General features: G+C 36.9%; 1 pseudogene; it reads right to left on the bottom strand.

The window, feature by feature from the left end:
• Positions 1-1,571: 1,571 nt before the first annotated feature.
• LOC101575388 overlaps positions 1,572-5,940 on the bottom strand; it is a 42,684-nt pseudogene continuing 38,315 nt past the window's right edge.

The following is a 5,940-nucleotide window of genomic DNA, read 5'->3' as shown; positions in this document are numbered from 1 at the left end:
TTTTGAATGCCATGAAATTAGCCTGTTTCCTCTGTTACATAGTTTTGCAATGATGTTTTGATTTCATAACACCTTAGTGCACACTTATCCTTCTGAAATCATAAACCAATGTGAACTGTTTTTCGGGCATGTGGTTTGTATCAAGTATTTGATCCAGGAACAAAACTTTTCTAACATACATATACAATCACTGTATACAGGTGTTGTTTTTAAAGAGTCTCCTACACTTTTTTAAAATTTCAGCTGTCAAACAATATTTTGATGTTGCAGCCCAAAGTGCATATGTGACTTTGTCATGTGCCCTCACAGGAATGACAAATATCTCATCACACTCACCATGTAGTCCCATTTCTTTCAAGCTCCAAGCTTTACACCTATTTCTCTTTGTCTAAGATTGAGTCATTCCTGTCTCCTTGGAATATTTTCCCTGCATTAAATTTTCAAATATACTTGTGCCACTGTTGATCAGAGTTTTCCTACTACCAAACTTTCATCTCCTCCATATTTGTTCATTTTCTATATCGGTAACTTGCATCCTTGAAATCTGGTGGGAACCTTGTGCTTTGTTTTTCTAATAAAATATGAAAAGATGATGAGTTAAAGTTGTTACAAGTATAATAATACTGTAAATGTGGGGCTGAGAGGTAGCTCAGTGGAGTAAGTGCTTGCTTGGCAAGCTTAAGGTCCTGACTTCAGTCCCTGGTGCCACCAAAAAAAAATGTGCTTTAAGTATTTCCTGATCAATCCTAGAACTTCCCTTTTTTCATCAATTTGTGTATTCCATAGCAAACATTGGACTGAAGCACTGCAGAAATCAGCTTTATACTGGAGTTGAGTTCACAGTGAGAGATAAGATGCAGAAATCTTTCAAGTTGTATTTATAGTTACCAGGCACGTTTTGCCTTCTGGATATGAAAGCCCTACAAGGTAAATGTAGTTATTATTTTTTTTATGTCCCTACTAATAAAGAATCAAGGTACGCAGAAACTAATGCTAAAGAGCGAGTAAGTGGCCAAGCAGGCTTTGCACTGTGGCAGAAAGGATTTATTCAAGAGAGACGTTGTTGTGAAAGGTTAGCAGTAGCTTTTTCTGTGTGACAGGTGGTTTCGCTATTTAGTACAGAAAGATGCTGGGTTTAGTGATCGCCTTTAACGCATTATAACAGTTGACATGCACTTAATAATTGTTCCTGAAAGTAAATTTGCAAACAGCTAGACCTTGTGGCTAAGCCAAAGTATTTCACTCATGAGTAATTTTAATTATTATTTGTATCATGTTCTTCATTACATTACAGCCAAGGCACTCAAATCATTGTCTGCCTTTACACTATAATGAAATCTAATTAGAAATCAATTATGGAAAGATAATTGAGGAATTTTACAAATAAGTAGAGGTTAAATAACAAAATTCTGTATAATTCCTAAATTAAAGAAGACATATCAGAATTTTTAAATATATTATGATATAAGTGAAAATGAAACTTACTTTATCACATATTTTATTTTCCAGAGGTTCCAAAAAAAAAAGAGGAAACATTTATTTGACTAAATGAGGCAAATGAGGCAAAGTCTTTACTTCCAGGGTTTGCCTTTCAGGTGACCTCTGCCCTGCGAACAAAGGTTGGAGTGGCAGGTAAGGTCCCCAGTGTGAAGGTGCAGACTGCTTCAGGCACTAGGTCCCTTGGAATCTCTTCTGGAAGAGTTAGTTTCGTTCAGCTGGCTAAGAGTATCTGCAGGCCTCTGGTCTTCTTCCAGGTAATCTATCTTTTTCAAGTCTTCTAGGGTGAATCTCCATTTGGTCTCCACTGGTGTGGGTGGCAGTTTGGGACTGGAAAGTTGCTGGGCAGAACCAGGAGGAAGGGCCTGCTGGCAAGGTGCTGGCAGGGAACCAGTAGTCAGTCCTTCTGGGAATTTCTGAGCTAAGACTTTTAGACCTCCGGAAAGCATGAAGAGATTCTCGAAGCCCAGCTTGCATGTGGTGGTGGCCTCCTGGCTGGCCTGCCTCTCTCCTTGTCATACACAATGATGATCTTGCTGTGGGAGTTTTTATACTCAAGAATATCATTAGAATAAGGGTTCATTGTTCTAGAGAGAGTTGCAGTTGGGTAACTGTAAGCTCCAACAATGTGGCCCTGCTGGTAAGAGTCTGTATTACACACATCTAGCAACAGGAAGGGGCAGTCAGGATAAGGTTCGTCTTTGGTGTTGGGCTCTGCCTTCCTCACAAGCCCTTGGTCTAGATCCAGTTCTCCAACACCACTGATGACACTCAGCAGAGTGGAGTGGCTGGAATCCCCTGCTCCCGCACTGTTGATGAACTGGACACGGCGGGTGACTTTTCCATTGGTCCTGGCAGGAGTTCAGCATCGGGGTCTGAAGGAGCAAAATCCCTATCTTCTAGCCTTTGAATCTCTTCTGCTATCACTTCCAGTGTTTGATCCGCTAGGGAAGCAACTTGGAGGATCAGCTGCACAAAGTGTTAACTTTTAGTCTCTTGGAAAGCTCAACATTTTGTATCTATAATTTTTAAAATCTCTTCTAGCTTCTGAATATATTCCATCATACTGTTTCTTAACAATTTTTTGAGAAACAAATAGCAATGAGACAGTTTCAAAACCAATTACCTCTACTGTAACATCATGTAACTCAGTTGTGTCCCATCATATTACCAATGCCTAGTCTTGAATTGATGTGCTGATACTTTGGGTTCTGTGGTATCCTTTTGGTCAAATTCTCAGGATTCCTAATGTGTCTCTGGACAGACACATTTGCTCCAACAGACCACGCTCAGGGTTCTAGCTTCACGGAAAGCCTCTAACCCTAGCCTTTAACCCCCAACAAGCTTCACCTTTTTTATATTAAAGACAGAAAAATTACACAATGAAACCAATTTTTAAAACAGGTTAGTAGAACATTTACAATAGTTGATATATTTCACATTCTTATCTTTATGATAGCTAATCAGAGTACAAAATATAGGCATGATATCTCATCTAAACAATATTTACACAAAACATTCCTTTTAAGGAACTGAAAGAAGCTAGCTGTGAAACTGTCTTGTGTACATATTTTTTTTTCTTTCTTTCCTTTGTCCTTCTTTCTCTTCCTCCATCACAGGTTATCTTTTGTTTTACACAGTTTTTTTCCCAGTTCACAATATCTATCATAATTTTGGATTTTATTTATCAAGCCTTGAAATGTCAAAATTTCAGAAATATTGTAAGTTTAACTGAGATAAGTTATTATAGCTCTTAAAATCAGTTGGGGGAAAATATGTATTTTTCTCATTCCTTTAGTTTTATTGTGCATTTCACTGTATTCTCAAATTTTAGTATTGCCCTAAGATCTGTCATTCATGAGATATTGTTGTAACTTCTCAGAATGATATTAAGAAGAAAATGACATTAATTCAATTCTTAAGAAACGTAGAGCCAGCCAGATAGCTCAGCAGATTAAAGTGCCTGCACAAGCAGAGAAAAATGACTGGGATTCAATTCCTAGAGTGCCCTGCCAGCTCTGGCCCTGGGCACACTAAGATGGCAATTGAGACTGGGGTGGTGGCGCATGCCTGTAATCCTAGTGCTTGGGAGGCTAAAAAAGGAGGATCACTGTGAAACCCATCTATGTAGTGGGGCTCTGTCTGAATACATTGCACTAAATACATTAGAAGAAAGAAAGGCAGGCAGACAGTTAGGCGGCAAGAAAGAAAGAAAGAAAGAAAGAAAGAAAGAAAGAAAGAAAGAAAGAAAGAAAGAAAGAAAGAAAGAAAGAGAAAGAAAGAAAGAAAGAAATTTCTAAAAGGACCACAGAAAAAGGCATGTATGCGGCACGGAAAATGGATTAGTGCTTTGCTTCTGAACAGGCTGAGACTAGAAGAAAATGGAGTGAATATTTTGCCCCAAAGTCTAAGTCTTTTAATGCTATTTGCCAATTAAATACTGAGTTGCTGTTTAAAAATTGAAGATATTAAATTTATGTTAATTATAAAAAAGGGTAGTCACTTCTGAATTGTATGAGGTTTTCTTTTTATTTAGTGCAGAGTGTACAGGGTTTCACTACATAGATTGGACTCATTGTAATCCTCCTGTTTACAGTCTCCCAAGTGCTGGGATTAAAGGTGTGCCCCACTACACCCAGTCCAGGGGCAGGGCCAGCACAGCAGGCCCCAGGGATAGAACCCTGGCCCTCTGTCTGCCTAAGCAGGCACTTTAATCTGCTGAGCTATCTGGCCAGCCCTGTATAAAGTTTTCAATGATTCGATTCACAGTTGAAAATATATTTATTGAAGTTGGTTCTTTGTTCTTTAAAATACATATGTGTGTTTACTTCAGAACATCTAATCTATCCATTAAATTATTCATGAATTGAATGCTGAGAGCTAAAAGTGACAAATATTTTTAGGATAATACTAAACAAAATGTGACAAAAAATGGAAATCTATGTGAAATATTTAGGAATTCACAAAAGATTAGCTAGCAAAAAATGTAGCATAGATAGAAAATCAAAATATCTCTCAATCCCTGTGACACAGAAGGTCAAATGGAGACATACCATGGGAAGGTTTTGAGTATAGTTTATCAATTACTTACACAGGAGTTTTTAAGAAAAAGAACAGTAATTTGTCTTTGTTTTTACTTGGTTATTTAGCTTTAGTCATTAAGCCAGTGGCTATTAATTATGGGAATTCTGACTATGTGTTGGCAATTGATGATATAAAAACAAAAATAACACGATCCCTCTTATGAATTAGGTTATACTGAAAGGGTGACAGATATAACAGAGGTAATTTCTCTAGCATATGATAATTCCCCCCTTTGGCAAGATGAAAGCAGTGAAGTTTTGCTGACTCTAACCCTAACACTAACCCTAAATCTAACCCTAACCCTAACCCTAACCCTAACCCTAACCATGACCCTAACCCCAACCCTAACCTTAAACTTGAAAGGGAATTAGAAGTGGATGCAAGGATTTGGAGGAAAATGTACTGGAGGCATATCAAAATCTCAATCCCTTTTTCTTACTCATTGTATGAATGTAAATTAAAATGAAACCTACACCAAAAGTGTTTTTTATTTTTTTTTTATTTTTTTATTTTTTATTTTATTTTATTTCCTGAGAGCAAGAATCCAGATTCTCACAGGTCAATAGAGACAGAACATTATTCAATAGAATGAAGAAAATTATTTCCTTATTTTAGTCATACAGTATTTTATAAGAAAAACTTACCTTAGACCAGTTGTCCTTAAATATTTACAAATAGGTAGATTGAACTTATAGGAGAAAAAACTGCATCTAGTCTCCACAGGAAGGGGTAGGGAGGGGAGAGTGGGAAAGGAGGTAGAAAGAAGAATTGAAGAGAAATAGTGAAAATGGAGATTTTGAAAATGGACAGCAGACCAAGAGTTGGAAGGGGTGGAAGGAGAGAGGGACAGATTGGACAAAATAGAATTGAGAGACACTACACACACACACACACACACACACACACACACACACACACACACTGATGTTCCACAATGAGTGAAATCAGTTTATACGGCAACATGTACTTATAAGAAAAGACAAATATTTTTAAAATTTAAGGAAATAATCACAGGGCAGTTTAGCATTCATATTCTCAGGTCAAATATTTGAATTTATCTAACTTGAGATAATTGATCTGAATTTCTTAAAGGTCAGCAGTTAACACTAGTTTGTTCCAGCACTGGGAACATTTAATACAAAAATAAACATATTTAAATCACTACTTTAAATAAAATTGAAGATACGGACTTAGATATGCTACACATGGTGCTGAATTTATTTTAAAGAACTTTTTAAAAACGGTCAAACCTTAGGATTATCCAATTATATTATCTCAGTTACTGATCTGTTGATCTTTATCAAAGGCTCACATTTGTTTGCCTATTGCCATTTACACAGAAAATAAATTAGGGACTGG

This window comes from Octodon degus, unplaced genomic scaffold (assembly GCF_000260255.1).
Source record: "Octodon degus isolate 3935 unplaced genomic scaffold, OctDeg1.0 scaffold00159, whole genome shotgun sequence".
NCBI classification, from domain to species: Eukaryota; Metazoa; Chordata; class Mammalia; order Rodentia; family Octodontidae; genus Octodon; species Octodon degus.
This window is presented reverse-complemented; position numbering and strand designations above follow the sequence as displayed.